The sequence below is a fragment of the Triturus cristatus genome, chromosome 4_1, assembly GCF_964204655.1.
Source record: "Triturus cristatus chromosome 4_1, aTriCri1.1, whole genome shotgun sequence".
In the NCBI taxonomy this organism is placed as follows: Eukaryota; Metazoa; Chordata; class Amphibia; order Caudata; family Salamandridae; genus Triturus; species Triturus cristatus.
The window spans coordinates 18,639,571-18,656,406 of NC_140585.1; the positions used below are offsets into that span (position 1 = coordinate 18,639,571).

General features: G+C 44.8%; 1 long non-coding RNA gene across 1 annotated transcript in view; it reads left to right on the forward strand.

Moving 5' to 3' along the window:
* The window catches only part of LOC146839327 (uncharacterized), a 34,684-nt gene extending 21,014 nt beyond the window's left edge, over positions 1–13,670 (forward strand). The window contains exons 2-3 of the long non-coding RNA XR_014980676.1: positions 9,844–9,921; positions 13,650–13,670. This is a non-coding gene — a long non-coding RNA (uncharacterized LOC146839327). The remainder of the gene's footprint in view (positions 1–9,843; positions 9,922–13,649) is intronic.
* Positions 13,671–16,836: the final 3,166 nt, after the last annotated feature.

The following is a 16,836-nucleotide window of genomic DNA, read 5'->3' on the forward strand; positions in this document are numbered from 1 at the left end:
GTAGGTTTCCCTAGATGGCCGCCGTGCACCGGGCCAAAAACCCAAGAGACTCCCCTTGCAAAACCAGGTGGTTTTGAGATAGGCAATGTTGATGTCGCATCACTACGTTTTCGGCCCTTGCCTGTCGCGGGTACTTAGGCCTCCCACACAAGTGAGGCACCATTTTTACTGGGAGACCCAGGGGAACGCTTGGAGGTGTGAAATTTGAGTGAGCCCGGTGATGCCACAACTTTCCCACACAAAAAAGTGTGAAAAAAGTGATTTTTTTCAGCTAACATTGAGGTTTGCAGGGGATTCTGGGTAAGGAAATGTTGGGGGATCCACGCAAGCCATACCTCCCTGGAAGCCCCCGGGTGTCTAGTTTTCAGAAATTTATGGATTTGGTAGGTTTCCCTAGATGGCCACCGTGCACCGGGCCAAAAACCCAAGAGACCCCCCTTGCAAAACCAGGTGGTTTTGAGATAGGCAATGTTGATGTCGCATCACTACGTTTTGGGCCCTTGCCTGTCGCGGGTACTTGAGCCTCCCACACAAGTGAGGCACCATTTTTACCGGGAGACCCAGGGGAACACTGGGAGGTGGGAAATTTGAGTGAGCCCGGTGATGCCACAACTTTCCCACACAATAATGTGTGAAAAAAGTGATTTTTTCAGCTATATTTGAGGTTTGCAGGGGATTCTGGGTAAGGAAACGTTGGGGGATCCACGCAAGCCATACCTCCCTGGAAGCCCCCGGGTGTCTAGTTTTCAGAAATGTATGGGTTTGGTAGGTTTCCTTAGATGGCCGCCGAGCACGGGCCAAAAAGACTGTTGACCCCCTTGCAAAACCAGAACGTTTTGACATTGTTTCTACAACGTGAGAATTTCGGCACAATATTGCATGGACAATGTGACAGATATTTTGAGGTTTGCAGAACATTGAGGGTAACAAACTTTTTGGAATTCACAAGAGAGACATCACCATGAACTCCCATGGGTTTACGACAATAACTACAGTTGGTGAGTTATTTTTACATGGAACATACACCTTGGCAGAGAAACTAAAAAGACCAAGAATCCTGCACAGCCACCTATTCCTCAAACGCACACACATACTGGTTGGATTTCGCACGAGGGCGAGTGATGGTTCAGTATAGTGCATTTTATTAACAAGAGATTTCACAAAAATGAAATGCACTGTCAATAATTAAATGGAGAAAAAACTGAACCAATGACTCGCAGCTCGTGAGCTGTAAAGCCACGGCTAGGCACCAACCGCTTTACAGGCCATTCACACACCTTTCATACCTGATACACACAAGACCATTCGCACCACCAGGCACAAAAACAACACATTACAAAATTCACAAAAGGGACAAGGTACACCCTGCTTCAGAAAGGCAAATATTACTGCACAGCCATCTAATCCTCAAGCACACACACATTCTGGTTGAATTTGGCACAAGGGTGAGTGATGGTTCAGAATATACAATTGTATTAGCAAGTGATTTCACAAAAATGAAATGCACTGTTAATAATTGAAAGGGCGAGAAACTGAACCATTGACTCACAGCTCGTGAGCTGTAAAGCCACGACAAGGCACCTCCCTCTTTACAGGCCATTCATACACCTTTCATACGTGTGAGACATCCAAAACAATTCACACCGCCAGCCGCGGGACCATCACATAACAAAACTCACACCAGCACACAGCGCCATTCAAGGGCCCATCACTTTCACACGCCCACATTCCTGACACAGCAACTACACAAGCTGATGGATTGCGTGGAGTGACACTCAGCTAGCAGTGTGTGAAGTGACCAGCAGCAAGTCACTACTCACACACAGCCAGCCGAGCGCCAGTCCACGCACACCGCTAGCTAAACACCAGTCCACGCACACCGCTAGCCAAGCGCCAGTCCAGGCACACCACCAGCCAATCGCCAGTCCACGCACACCGCCAGCCAAGCACCAGTCCACGCACAGCGCCAGCCAAGCACCAGTCCACGCACACCACCAGCCAAGCACCAGTCCATGCACACCGCCAGCCAAGCACCAGTCCACGCACACCGCCAGCCAAGCACCAGTCCACGCACACCACCAGCCAAGCACCAGCCCATGCACACCGCCAGCCAAGCACCATTCCACGTACACCGCCAAAGAAGTGCCAGTCCACACACACTGCCAACACATTTAGGATTTTTTTAGACAAAAATAAAAACACAAACAAATCACAAATAGATACAAATCTACAAACACAAAATCAGAAACTAAACACATTGCACTAACGCCAACCTTGAAACAGAATCAAATTTTTCAAAGAATACAAACCAATCAGTTAACTTTACCACTCATAAATGCTCCCAAAAATTCGTTTGCGTATGGTACGCTCTAAAACAAGCAGGGACACACAGCCCAGGTTTAGATGGACAGTCGGGGCAGTACAAACGAATCTCCTTCCGCGTACCTCTTCGCCAACAGACTCTGCATCTCCTAGTGGGAAAATCTTTTGCCGGTGTGGGAGGGATGAAATCAGGAAAGTGGCGATCTTTCAATCGAACCACATCCTCCACCACTCCAAATCTAGGAACACTTGCCTGTTCCACAACAACAAGGCTAGCTATCACAGAGTGCTGAAACTGAAGAAATGTCAACTTTGACGCAGGAGAACACTCCTTGAACACAATAAAAGCATTGAACATTGCTAATTCGAAGAAATGGATGGACAACTTCTTATACCAAACATAAGCATTCCGAATAGCAGAGTAAGGTTCCAACCTCTGATCTACTCTGTCAACACCACCCATGTGCTTATTGTAGTCTAGAATGCACACAGGTTTGCGCACTTCAGCAACCTGACCCCAAACAGCCACAGGTGAAGTACTCTCATCATGGATGGTAGTCAGCATGTACACATCCCTCCTGTCCACCAATTTTACAGCTAGTAGTTCATCACTACGCAAGGAACTGCACTGCCCCCTCTGAAGTTTTTTGCAAACAAGCTCTTTCGGATAACCTTTACGGTTAGAGCGGATTGTGCCACATGCAAAAGTGTCCACTTTATACAATTCCTTAACTAATTGCACAGCAGTATAGAAGTTATCAAGGTACAAATGGTGGCCTCTGTTAAACAGTCTTCTAGCAAGATCCCACACAATTTTCTCTGCAACTCCAAAAGTGGACGGACAACCTGGGGGGTCAATAGTAGAATCTCTACCAGTGTACACACGAAAATTAAAAACATATCCTGTCCTACTCTCAGACAACATATACAGCTTAATTCCATAGCGTGCCCTCTTGCTAGGGATGTACTGCCTAAAAACCAAACGGCCCTTGAATAAGACCAAAGACTCATCAATAGATATTTCTTTCCCTGGAGTATAGATCTCAGAAAATCGATCTACAAAGTGATCAAGAACGGGCCGAATCTTAAAAAGAAAGTCACAGTCAGGGTGATCTTGTGGCAACGCCATTGAATTATCAACAAAATGCAGCATACGTAGCAAAAGTAAATACCGATTACGAGTCATAACTGCAGGAAATATGGCAGTTGCCAACAAGGGGCTAGTAGACCAATATGAAGCCAAGGTTGGCTTCCTTATCACACCCATCAATAAAGTCAAACCCAGAAACTTCTTAATCTCTTCCAGATATGTGGGAGTCCACCGGGTAGCTCTAGACTGGGGCCTAAGTTTGTCGCTGTTGTTCCTCAAAAACTGTTCAGCATACAAATTCGTCTGCTCAACAATCTCACCCAAAAATACATCATCCATAAACAACTGAAAAAACTGTATAGGCAAAAAGTTTTCACAATTCACTGTACACCCTTCATCACCGCTAAAGGCAGGCAACACCGGCTGCACCATGTTTGGATCAACCCAAAGTCCAGCACTTCCAGTAGGAAGCCTAGCAGCCTCAGACTGCAATCCAGATGCCTCTTGCACCATCGGCACAGCAGTTTCCTCCTTTAAGACAGGCACTTCATCCGCACTGAGAGTTGCTTCATCCACACCAAGAGTACCTTCATATGCACTGAGAGTACCTTCATCATCCGATGACTCCATGTTGACTGAAAACTCACTGCCAGAATCTTCCCCTCCCTCCTCTCCCTCAGACGCACTGTCAGTCTCATAATCATGCTCAGAGGAAGATTCAAGAAGCATACCGACCACCTGTTGAGCAGTCATTCTACGGCTAGCCATATTGCTTACTAATAAAGGTAACTTGTCAAACAAGTCAACAACAACAAACACTTTGTAAAATAGGTAATAAACAAAAAGCACCTTTATCAAAAACTCAAATATACTCCAAAACAATACCACTCACTTGCCAGAGGCAGCTAAACTACTCACCACCACCAACTCTGTACAGACACAGTATGGATCAACAATATCCCACTAAAAAAGAAAGAGAAAAGCAATTACACATAAGACTATGCAAAACACATCGCAAAGAATTTCATGCTCAAACCACTAACTAAAAATGCCGCCATTATGACATCACAAAAATTCATTCAGACATTATATTATTACTCATTTGGTGTAAATACAACAACAAAAAAATTCTTACCTAAACAATGCAACAAAACAAAACTGCAGAACAGCCACTGTCGAAAAGCTTTAGACTAAATAAAAAGGAGAAAAAAAACTTTATTGTAACATATGCATATAATGCTGTAGACCATCACGTACTGCGCAAAATTTATTGCTTGAATCTCCCACTTTCAAGAAGGAAAGATCGATGGCCCAATCCTTTACAAGCAACGCGGCGAGAATCTGGAACTGAGCCTCAGCTCCGGACCACCCCCTCCCTCTTCCCAGTCCTTCAAAACTGACCTCAAGTTCTCCTCCTGCAAAGACATTTCCAAACTTAATTCACACCCTCTCTATTGTCTGAAGGAAGTCTTTACATTATAGGAAATTTTGTTCTCCATGCCCGTAGAAGTGCCTTCCCAGTGTGTTCCTGTGTTTTGCGTGTCTGCCATTTATTGCACTTTTTTTTACCTCTACTTGTACTTTGTACTCTTTTGTAAGTTGCACACATGTCACTTTTCCTCTTGTAACGTATAGTTTGCTACCTCTTGTATTTTATTTACTTATGATACATGCACAATTACCACCATTGCCTCATGTAACATAACGTTTGCTCTTGTTTTCAGAGTGTCTGCCATTTATTGCAGTATTTTACCTCATGTGACATCCATCAGAGAGCTGCGTGAATAATGACCTGGTAATCCCCTCATCACAGTGCAAACACCCACCCGAAATAGGTACCCAGTGAGGTCACACCGTTCGCATCGCCCTAACCTGCTCAAGGTTCATGTGACCTCAGTGACAGTCACAGCGACTGGATCACTGTTGCTCTAGGGTGTGCTGCTTCGTAGGCCTGTCACCAACACTGGAGATGAACTTCAGTATGGATTGTGGTGGACAGGCCTTCAAGGATAACCCACAATTGACACCACTACAGTACACCTGCTTGTGCTAAGACATCAAGCCTTCTAAGGTCTAGTGGGGCCTTCTACGGTCTAGCATGGGAATGTGCTCCCTCAGTACAGTGGTGTGGTGGACTGGTCATGAATGCTGAACCCGGTTCCCCATTTCCAAATTCAACAGCTCCGGCCATAGTGCCACATCCCCACTGAACACCATACTTGCCCACTGAGAGAAACTCGCACTGCCTTCAGCTATAACCTAATTGTGCCCGCAATAAACACTTGGATGTGGCTCAATTCAAATTATGCACTTGATAAGAGTAATACGCTGCCTAAAAAAAAAAAAAACACTCCTAGGCAATGTAAAGCATGTGTAATGTAAGCAGAAACAACATGGTTACCTAAACGATCTCTCACTAACTATTCAGAAATCAGCGAGTGGTTTCACCTGAAAAGTTATGGACATGACTAGAGGGCCCTGAAGGGAACCGTTTCATTGTCCATTGCTTACATCCTTACAAAACATAAGCAGTATGGTAGACCACATCCATAAACACAGAACCATGGTGCACATTGTGTTTTCCAATTCACCCATCAACCAGGTATTGCAGTACCTCCAGGAATGGTACACTCTCCCACCCTGGAAACAACAATGCTGTTCAAAGGAAGACGAGAAAACGAAAGTAGCACTACACTAGCAAACTCTGATGCTGGTGTGCTTGGATGCAAATAAAATCAATCTGGCCACTTTGCAACCCCTCTGTCTAACTTTATTTCGCCCCCCCTGGGAACAACAATGCTGTTCAAAGTTAGACAAGAAAACGAAAGTAGCACTTCACTGGCAAACTCTGTGATGCTGGTGTATTTGGATGTAAAATAAAAAATAACAATCTGGCCACTTTGCAACCCCTCTGTCTTACTTTATTTCGCCCCCCCCTGGGAACAACAATACTGTTCAAAGGAAGACGCGAAAACGAAAGTAGCACTACACTGGCAAACTCTGATGCTGGTGTACTTGGATGCAAATAAAATCAATCTGGCCACTTTGCAACCCCTCTGTCTAACTTTATTTCGCCCCCCCTGGGAACAACAATGCTGCTCAAAGTTAGACGAGAAAACGAAAGTAGCACTTCACTGGCAAACTCTGTGATGCTGGTGTATTTGGATGTAAAATAAAAAAAAACAATCTGGCCACTTTGCAACCCCTCTGTCTTACTTTATTTCGCCCCCCTGGGAACAACAATACTGTTCAAAGGAAGACGAGAAAACGAAAGTAGCACTTCACTGGCAAACTCTGATGCTGATGTACTTGGAAGCAAATAAAATCAATCTGGCCACTTTCAATCCCTCTGTCTAACTTTATTTCGCCCCCCCTGGGAACAACAATGCTGTTCAAAGTTAGACGAGAAAACGAAAGTAGCACTTCACTGGCAAACTCTGTGATGCTGGTGTATTTGGATGTAAAATAAAAAAAAACAATCTGGCCACTTTGCAACCCCTCTGTCTTACTTTATTTCGCCCCCCCCTGGGAACAACAATACTGTTCAAAGGAAGACGAGAAAACGAAAGTAGCACTTCACTGGCAAACTCTGATGCTGGTGTACTTGGATGCAAATAAAATCAATCTGGCCACTTTGCAACCCCTCTGTCTTACTTTATTTCGCCGCCCCCGGGAACAACAATGCTGTTCAAAGTTAGACGAGAAAACGAAAGTAGCACTTCACTGGCAAACTCTGTAATGCTGGTGTATTTGGATGTAAAATAAAAAAAAACAATCAGGCCACTTTGCAACCCCTCTGTCTTACTTTATTTCGCCCCCCCTGGGAACAACAATACTGTTCAAAGGAAGACGAGAAAACGAAAGTAGCACTTCACTGGCAAACTCTGATGCTGGTGTACTTGAATGAAAATAAAATCAATCTGGCCACTTTGCAACCCCTCTGTCTTACTTTATTTCGCCCCCCCAAGGAACAACAATGCTGTTCAAAGTTAGACGACAAAATGAAAGTAGCACTTCACTAGCAAACAATGTGATGCTGGTGTATTTAAATGCAAATCAAATCAATCTGGGCACTTTGCAAACCCTCTGTCTTACTTTATTTCGCCCCCCCTGGGAACAACAATGCTGTTCAAAGTTAGACGAGAAAACGAAAGTAGCACTTCACTGGCAAACTCTGATGCTGGTGTACTTGAATGCAACTAAAATCAATCTGGCCACTTTGCAACCCCTCTGTCTTACTTTATTTCGCCCCCCCAAGGAACAACAATGCTGTTCAAAGTTAGACGACAAAACGAAAGTAGCACTTCACTAGCAAACAATGTGATGCTGGTGTATTTGAATGCAAATCAAATCAATCTGGGCACTTTGCAAACCCTCTGTCTGACTTTATTTCACCCCCCACCCCCCTACGCTAGCAGCACCCACCGATCGCAATATAGCCCCCCTCCCCAGCCCCAAAACTGACCTTTACTCTCCGACGCGCAGGAAGCAAATGGCTTCCTGCGCCTCGGAGAGCAAAGGGGAAACCTCCGATGACGCGCTGACGTCATTGATGACGCGGGCGGGGGGCGGGGGGAGGCAGGGGAAGGTCTTCCCCTGCCTCCCCAGTAAAAAAAAAAAAATCGAGCAATCACGGGGGGAGCGCCAGAGCTTCCCCCATGGGTGGGTCTCATGACGAGATGGTCTCGTCATGGGCACAGCGCGACTGTGCTCCATGACGAGACCATCTCGTCATGGGCACAGAACGGGTTAAACAATCCTTTGCTTTATCTTTTGATTTTGTGACCACCCCTATCCCGAGATGGATTACTTTTGAACGTTCCTGTCTAAAGGATTTTTCTTTTCAGAATGTGATTTATATGTCCAATTGTACTTTCATTTCTAATAACCCGATTATAAAACATTCCCAAAGTGTGTTATATAATACGTTTACTAAGGGTTTAACTTCATTTCAATGCTTTCTCTCCTCCACTATCTGGTATAATAAATTTCTTAGATACAAGGGTAAATCATTCTATTACAAACACTGGAAGGAGAAGGGTATTATCTTCGTTCACCAATTAATCCTTCAACATTCTATTATCCCCTTCCTTGAGTTGCAAACACGATTTCAATTACCTGATACATTTCATGCTGAATACCTTTTAATATCAGCCGCCTTACACTCACAATTATCCTCCTTTGACTTACCTGTATCGATTCCCTCTCTTACTCCCCCTACACCTTTATATAGTATATTCCCTATCCATATACCTAAAGCAGCCCTTGTTTATAAATTATTGCCAGTACACTTAACAGAGAGACCTAAATCTGCCATTGAGCTTGCTTGGGAATCAGACTTATCCCTTTCATTTTCCGTTATTGTATGGGATAAACTATGGTCTAAGTTATTTAAGATTTCTGCCGCTGCTCGAATTACTCAATCCTTGTATTTTATTTACTGTTATTACTCCTGTTTGCATATCCAAGTTCTCCCCTTCCTCATCACCATTATGCTGGTCTTGTTCTAAATATACTGGCACCCTGAGACATCTCCTTTATGATTGTCCCAATGTTGTGCCTTTTTGGAAGTCGGTTTGGTCAAAGTGTATGAAAGTTTTTAATTGCGATTTGAGTTTATCATTTCATAATGTTTTCTTAGGTTCCTCATCACCTGATTTAGATGACTCCACTTCTATTTCATTATTGTTTGATCTTTTTATTGCAATGGCATTTAAAGTTATTTTATCTTCATGGAAAGATAATTAGAAAATTTCTTTATTAATGTGGTGGAATTTTATCTGTGATGAACATCGAATTGCCACTGTTTCCTCTTCTGTCCTCTCGCAAAAAATTAAATCTGATCTTCTTTGGTTACCATTCACGTCTTATCTTTCCTCACACACTTCTCTTCTCTAACTTGGAATTTCCTCCTTTTCTTTGGTAAGCATACATAGTCTTAGGGCAGTGCTATTCTTCTCAATTCCTTGATTTTTATTTTTATTTCTTCTCTATTCTCCTTCTTTTTTTTCTTTCCCATTTCCTCTTCCTTCTTTTTCTTTTCTTCTCTTTTCTCCTTCTTCGTTATTGTTTGTGCTATTGGACTTATTATTTGATTTTTTATACTTTGTAAGTATAATTTAGATTTCCTGATTGATTGTATTCTATATGTATTTCTATGCTTTGTTTATTTCTGAAAACTCAATAAAAACTCTTAAACACAAAAAATAACTCCATCAATGTATTCATCTCTGGATTTAGCACTTCCTCAAGAAATCAGGGGATCTTATATTTTCAGCCAGCTTGATGGCAGATCCTAAGGCAGATAGTCATAAAAGTAAGCTAAGGAATAAATAATTGAAATACTTATGTGGCATGGCTGTGTTAATTCAATTAGTACAAAACGTCTATGTTACTTTTATAAAAAACTGTGTTTCTAATAATTTTCTCAGCCTTCAGGACCTGAAATAACCAGAGAAAACGACGGCAAATTTGTTCAAGATAACGTTGACTTTTGCTCTACGTGGGAGGTAAAATATAAACATTTAAAAATTGTGTACCACAGAATATTTTTTAAATAAAATATGTTCTTTGGTGCTTTAATTTCAAACAACTGCAATGTTTAATTAGTGTACTGTCGCTGACAGTATTGGGCATGCTGGCAAAAAGCTTTAACATCCAATCATAAGTAAAATGGTTCTGGGAATTCTCTTATTTCCTATGGATTCCAGTTATGCATGACTACGTAGCCTCAGGTTGGTTACTGAATATGTATTTTATATATGTACATAAATATATGCATTGTTTGTTTACAGTCATGATTAAGTCCCTTCAGTTTGATGTTGTGAAGAATAAAGAAAATCTTTTTGGGAATATAATGTCATGGCTCCTGGTTTATATAGGAGCTATAAGAAGAATGTATATGTTTGAATAATCTGAATTAATATGTGATTAAGGGGCAGGTGTACGACCATGACAATTTGCAACTCGCAAATTGCGCTGGATTGCGAGTCACAATTTGCGAGTCGTGAAATGCCATGTACAACAATGTCTGAGACACTGTTCACGGTTCCCAATGGGGTTGCAAATTGCATGCCTCATGAATATTCATGAGGCACTCGCAATTTGCGACCCCATTGGGAATGGCTCGCCCTCCCATGGATGGTGGCCTGCTGGGCTCAGCAGAACTCCATGTCTGGGGCTGCTTTTAAATAAAGCAGGTTTTTAAAAAAAAAATTGCATCCTGTTTTCCTTTAAGGTAAATGGGATGCATTTAAAAAACATAAAATGAATCATTTTCGTTTCATTTTCTAAGGGCAGGTAGGGGTCAATGCCTGCTCCTAAAAAATATTTTCCCCTGTATTTGCAAAGGGGGAGAGGTCCCCTGCGGACCCCTTCCCATTTGCGAGTGCATTACCACCCTCTTGAAGAGTGCGGTAAATTGCGAGTGTTTTGCGACTGCAACAGCGGTCACAAAACATTCAAACATGGAGTAGAGAGTCGCTATTAGGAAGGGACGCCCTTCCTAATAGCTTGTCACAATTCCTATTTAGCTAGTTGCAACTGAATTGCGACTTGTTCAATAGGAATTGTACCTGGCCCTATTCGCTTTTGAATGCTCACCCGTTTGTGCATGCAATTTAGGATCGTACACCTGTTCCTAAGTGAAACTTTCAGTAAGAACATTGCACTTCCCAAGCACTCACCTTTGCATATTGTTTTTCACTTTGGTTTGTGGTTTCGTAAGTAGGACCATTAGAAGGTTGAGCTCTATTGAATCCATATTAAAAGTACAAGACGCCTGTGCGGTCAGTTAGAGCGAACACTGCTCTTTCTTGGGATTTCTGTGTAGCTTCAGTTCAGGTGTATCTGAAGTGGAAGTGGGAAGGGTATCTTCACTTTACTTACTTCCCTCTCACTGGTAGACACCAACATTGTAGCCCTGTGCACAGTGGTAAATGAGGGCAGATGCAGACTCTACCTTTCCACATTAAGCGCTGTAGATTTCACATAAGACAGTGTTAGGACTTGATTATGAGTGGGTCTGTTAATTCCAACCTGTGTGTAAACCCTGGATTACGCACAGGTCGGATTTACGAGTTTGGTTTCATTCATTGCATCTGATGACTCCATCTTCATTAGATTCCGGCAGGTCCAGCTGCCAAAATGTAATATTGAAAAGGCCTCCGGTATTAACCGCATTATGTGGATTTTGGGCCGGCAAACACAAACATCTGTATGTTATTCCCCAATAACTTGTAATAGGTGATATTGATTGCACCCTTGCCCCGTGAGATCGTCAGTTATCATTAGCGCCTGTACCCGCAATCAGGTCTAAAGTCTCTCAGCTCTAATCAAAGTTCAGTTGACCTACTGCTTTATCCAAATGGTGCTTAAATCTAAAGGTGCGTTGCTATAAAAGTTTCATTAGTTACTTTGTTGACTTAAACACAGTGGGGCAGATTTACGACGTCTGGCGCATCTCTGCTAATCAGCAGAGATGCGCCAGAAGAGTTGCGACGCATCTGCCCACCCGTGCGCCACCACTGATGCGCCACATTTACAATGCGGCGCAACGTGGCTCTCGGATGGGCAGATGCTTGATGCATCCGCCGTCGGAAAGGCGGTGCATTGCTGGAGTTGCGTCGCAAGTGCGACGCAGCTCCATTCAATCCTTATGCCTGCTTCAAGCAGGCGCAGGGTTTTGACGCAGCATGGCCTTAAAAGTGGCTGAGTGAAATCTTGTAGATTTCAGTCAGCCATTTTTAGGAGGCGTTCCTGCGCCGGAACGCCCCCACCTGCGCCAGAACGCCTACATGTGGTGCAGGGCTTTACAACGTGACGCATCTCCCAGATGCGTCACGTTGTAAATACCCTGCACCATGGCGCTGGCTTTACGCCGCCGCTGCTTCACAAAAGTGATGCAACGGCGGCGTAAAAAAGACGCAAGGGGCTTGTAAATCTGCCCCAGTGTCTTTTAAATATGTCGAACCAGAAATGTTATAAAGCTATCCCTATATATGGTGCTGTACTAGACTGCTAGAAGAAAGGTCCACACTATTCCATACAAAGCCAACACTGTTACACAAAGCTGCAGTCAACACAAGTACTCAGGGAGTGACGTTTGAAAGTTCATTGCACTTTTATTGGACACTGCAACTGCTCGAGCCGCAGCTCTCTTCTGGGTTCAACTCCAGTAATATATACACCCTCCTTTTGCGCTATTGTTCCATTTTGAGGAATCCGAAGTCACAGTTTGAAAGACCTCGCAGAACATCCTCCTACAGCTTATAAAAAACAGGCATCAATAGTTTATGAATACATGTGCTCAATGTTGTTATTTTCCCCTCAAAATTCTGCTATTCTTGTTTTTCTCGAACGCGCTGCTCAGGGCGGTTCTGTTTCCCCGAGTGTCAAGCCCCTCACCTCAGCTTCGCGGTAGAGGGGGCTTCACAGGTGTGATGAGAATGAGAAACAGCAGCAGAGGGTCTAATTCAATCTCCAGGTCCGGCGGATAAGATACATCTGTGAATCTGGAGGTCACACGCTGAGGCTGAGGTCATGGAACCTGTACGGTCAGGCCCTTTCCAGCCAAGCCTCAGGGACTCACGCACCGTTCACCATGGAAAGAGGCGCTGCCGCGCCCATCTATACAAGACGTAGAATCCATGGGGCAGATTTATTTCGGACTTGTGCCACTCTTACCCTGCGCCATGTTGCGCCCCATTTACATTCTGACGCATCTATGGAGATGCGTCACGGTGTAAAGCCCTGCACCACATGAAACCTGCGTCAGGTTTCATGTGGGCGTTTCAACTCAGGGGGGGCCTTCCGTCGCAGGAACGCCCCTGAAAAGTGACTCAGTGAAATCTATAAGATTTCACTGAGTCACTTTCCCAACGCTGATGCGTCAAAACCCTGCGCCTGCTTGAAGCAGGCGTAAGGCTTGACGCACCATGTTAGGGATAGGAAAGGTTGGAACATTGCTGGAGTTGCATCGCACTTGCGTCGCAACTTCAGCACTGCGCCAACCTTACGCAGGCAGATGCGTCACGTATCTGCTTGTCCTTGCGCCACGATGCGCCGCATTGTAAATGCGGCGCATCTGCGGTGGCGCAAGGGCAAACTTGCGTGACGCATCTTCCCTGGCGCATCCATGCTGATTTGCAGGGATGGGCCAGAGAACGTAAATCTGCCCCCATGTTCATATAGCCCGGTAGATTTGTATCTAAATTGAATTTCTACTGCTCCCATGCAGGTCCTAGAGGCATGCAAGGATAAAGCATTGGTAAGACCCATTGGGGTGTCAAACTTTAATCGCCGGCAACTGGAGCGGCTTTTAAGCAAACCAGGGGGCAGATTTACGGTAAATGGGGCGCAACATGGCGCAGGGTTTACGCCGCTGCTGTGTCACAAAAGTGACGCAACAGCGGCGTAAAAGTGGCGCAAGTCCGATATAAATCTGCCCCTAGATTGTCATATGAAAGCCGAGGGCTGGAAAGTATGCTCGTACACCCACTCCTCCCCACACGATGACGCTAATTGTAGCAGAATTCAGTAAGACTGCGGGTCACTCGACGTGTAAGGGGCATAGGAAATAGTAGTGGGTGTACTGGAGATGTACCTCCTGCACGCAGATCTCACTCCCAGACACACCCAAAATGAAAGGCCCACGCACTCACCCAGGTTACCGAAGCTCATGACCATGTCGGCATCGGTGAGGAAGTTGCCATCCTGCAGGCTGGCAGCAGGTGGGCTCTGGGTGGTGAAGATGGGCTTGTAGGGATAGGAGAAGCTGCCGTCCTCCTCCGCCTCCATGGCTCTGGCGTTGGCGTTAAAGAGGTCGAGCATGAACGTGAGCGCCGTCTTCTGCTTGCCGTGCAGGTGCGGCAAAGGCTGGTGTGGTGGGCACAGGATGGACAGGATCTCTCGCTGCATCTCCATACCTCTCCTGGCTGCGCAGTCGCTGGTGGATGAACGCTGAGTGCAATTCATTGTCCATGAAGATGTCAGCCAGGGCCCAACCCAGCAGAAGGGGGTCACACATGGAGAGCAGGGATGCCAGGCTTCCCCACCAGAGGACACCCATGGCAAATGAGAGGCTGCCCCTCAAAAGCTGGGCATCAGGCACACCCGCTATTGCAACTCAAGCAGGCAGTAAATCCACTATGAAATAATAAATAATGCACCATTAAATTAAAAAATACAAGGGTTAACTTTTGCTCATTTGGCCGGGAATCATGCTGAGTGTGCCATGTCCTCGGGACTCTGACTGCCTAAGGGTCGGCAAGTTTCCGCCTGCCCCCGGCTCTCCTTGGCGCAGGTTCCTTCTTCTCTTTGCCTCCGCTGGGAGCAGAGTTCACCGTGTCCTGTGGTCGGTGATCTCTACCTGTCCCTGGGGTGATGACCTCTCTTCTTCAGAGGGCTGTACTCTCCTTATTTTTGGGGGCAGATACCTTCCCTCCCAGGCAGGAGAGACTTGCCTGTGTGTCTGTCCTGCGGGGTGAGAAGCTCTCCCTTGCTCTCCAGGAAGCAGGGCTCCGTGCTAGTCCCTGAGGTGCCGATCTCTGCGCTGCTCTCCACACACTACAGCCTGAGCGGTGTGTGCAGGCAGAGGCAACAGGCTTGTATCTAGTTGGAGGAGCAGCGTGCAAGCACTACTCCCTCCCCTTGTAAGGGACAGAAAAAAACACACAAGAGTTCTTGCGCATCCCCTGATGCTCCGGGGGTGGTTTGGGAGGCAACCCCACAGTCCAAACAAAAAATTATTTGGAATGCAATAGGCCTCGCATTTAAATGCGAGGCCTACGGCATTGGAATTGAAGTGGCCGCCATTGTCCCGGCTGCTTTAAAAGTAACAGCGCGCACGGCATGCTGAATGCAAGCAAAGCACGTTGTCATGCCCGCAGTAGGAGAAACTCATTAAAGAAAACAGTACACTACCGTGTAACAACCAAGCATAGGGGCCAGTAGCCACGGGAGGTTACAAATAACGACACGGCAGTACTAAGGAGAGAGACTAACAAGCTTAATTACAAAATCAGAAGCCAGAATTTACGAAGGACAAAGACACAAACCAATGAAAAATATGGGTGGGGGAGTGGGCGGGGCTTCTCTCCCGTACTGAACTACAACAGATCATCACCAGAGCAGCGCCTGCACGCTGGCTCAGGCTCGACCTAAAAAGGCCATGTTAATGAAGGCCTGAAAAGTAGGCCCAGTACTTCTGTCTTGCACTCAAATTTAGTCAGTGCACAATTAATTTTAACATGTATGAAGGCCTGAGGCATTTCGCATCATCAGTTAAACACCATAAGTACTTAAGGCCATATGTAGGTAATTTCTATTTACCGATTCCTAAATACCGAATTTTACCAATTCGGTATTTAAGAATCGGTAAATAGAATGTAGGTAAAAAATCGGTAAATTTTACCGATTCGGTAATATTCGTTATTACCAATTCGGTATTTACCGAATCGGTAATAAGGCATACCTTCCTATTCATTCCTAGGGGCCTGGAGGCCCATAGGAATGAATGGGAAGCCATTCACTATTACTGATTCGGTAAATACCGAATCGGTAATAGAAGGAGCATATTCAAGGGTGGCAGGGTGTCACATGTAGCGCACACACATGCCCTAAGGGCATGTATGTCTGCCACATGGCACTTTTAAAAAAGCACAAAATTGCTTTTGAAAAGGTATTCGGTATTTACCATCAACTTGTAGTTGGTGGTAAATAACGAATCCTTAAACCAAAAATGCACTCACTTGAGTGCTCCCTACATAGGATTTAAGGATTCGGTAATTTACTGATTCGGTATTTTACCGATTTCTTAAAATACCGATTCGGTAAATTACCGAATCCTTAAAACCTGCCTCCTACATTAGAAAGGGCTAAATACCGGTCGGTAACGGGAAAATTACAGATTTTCGGCCGTTACCGACCAGTATTTAGCTATCTACATATGGCCCTTAGCTCCTAGATAGTAAGATCCTTCCTGTTAGGTTCTTCCAGCAATCCTGATATTTTGGAAGGAGACACCTCACCCGCTTTATTGTGACATGCTTCATCATGGGAATCCCTTTCCCGCGAGGTAGATTCATGCCACCACGAGGAACTCAACTTGCTGTGGGAGTTCTAGATAAAATGTTTTTGGGATAAAAGCTAGGATCCAGTGTCTAAAAATATCTCAAGGGTATTTCCCTGAGTGCTTTTCTTACTATTATTGGGTACCCGTGGAATGATTAGAAACAAGTATCTTGGAATGTCTTCTGAATATAGTGATTCGAACATCCACACAGCAACATGTATCAGCATATTCAAGAGCCCAATAGGGCCAAAGGTCTTTTTCAAGGTGATGTTTAGCTGCAGATCCTTAGCTATTTAATGTATGTGTAGGATGATTTGTGAACCAGCTCAAAAATGGGCATATAGTGAACTGC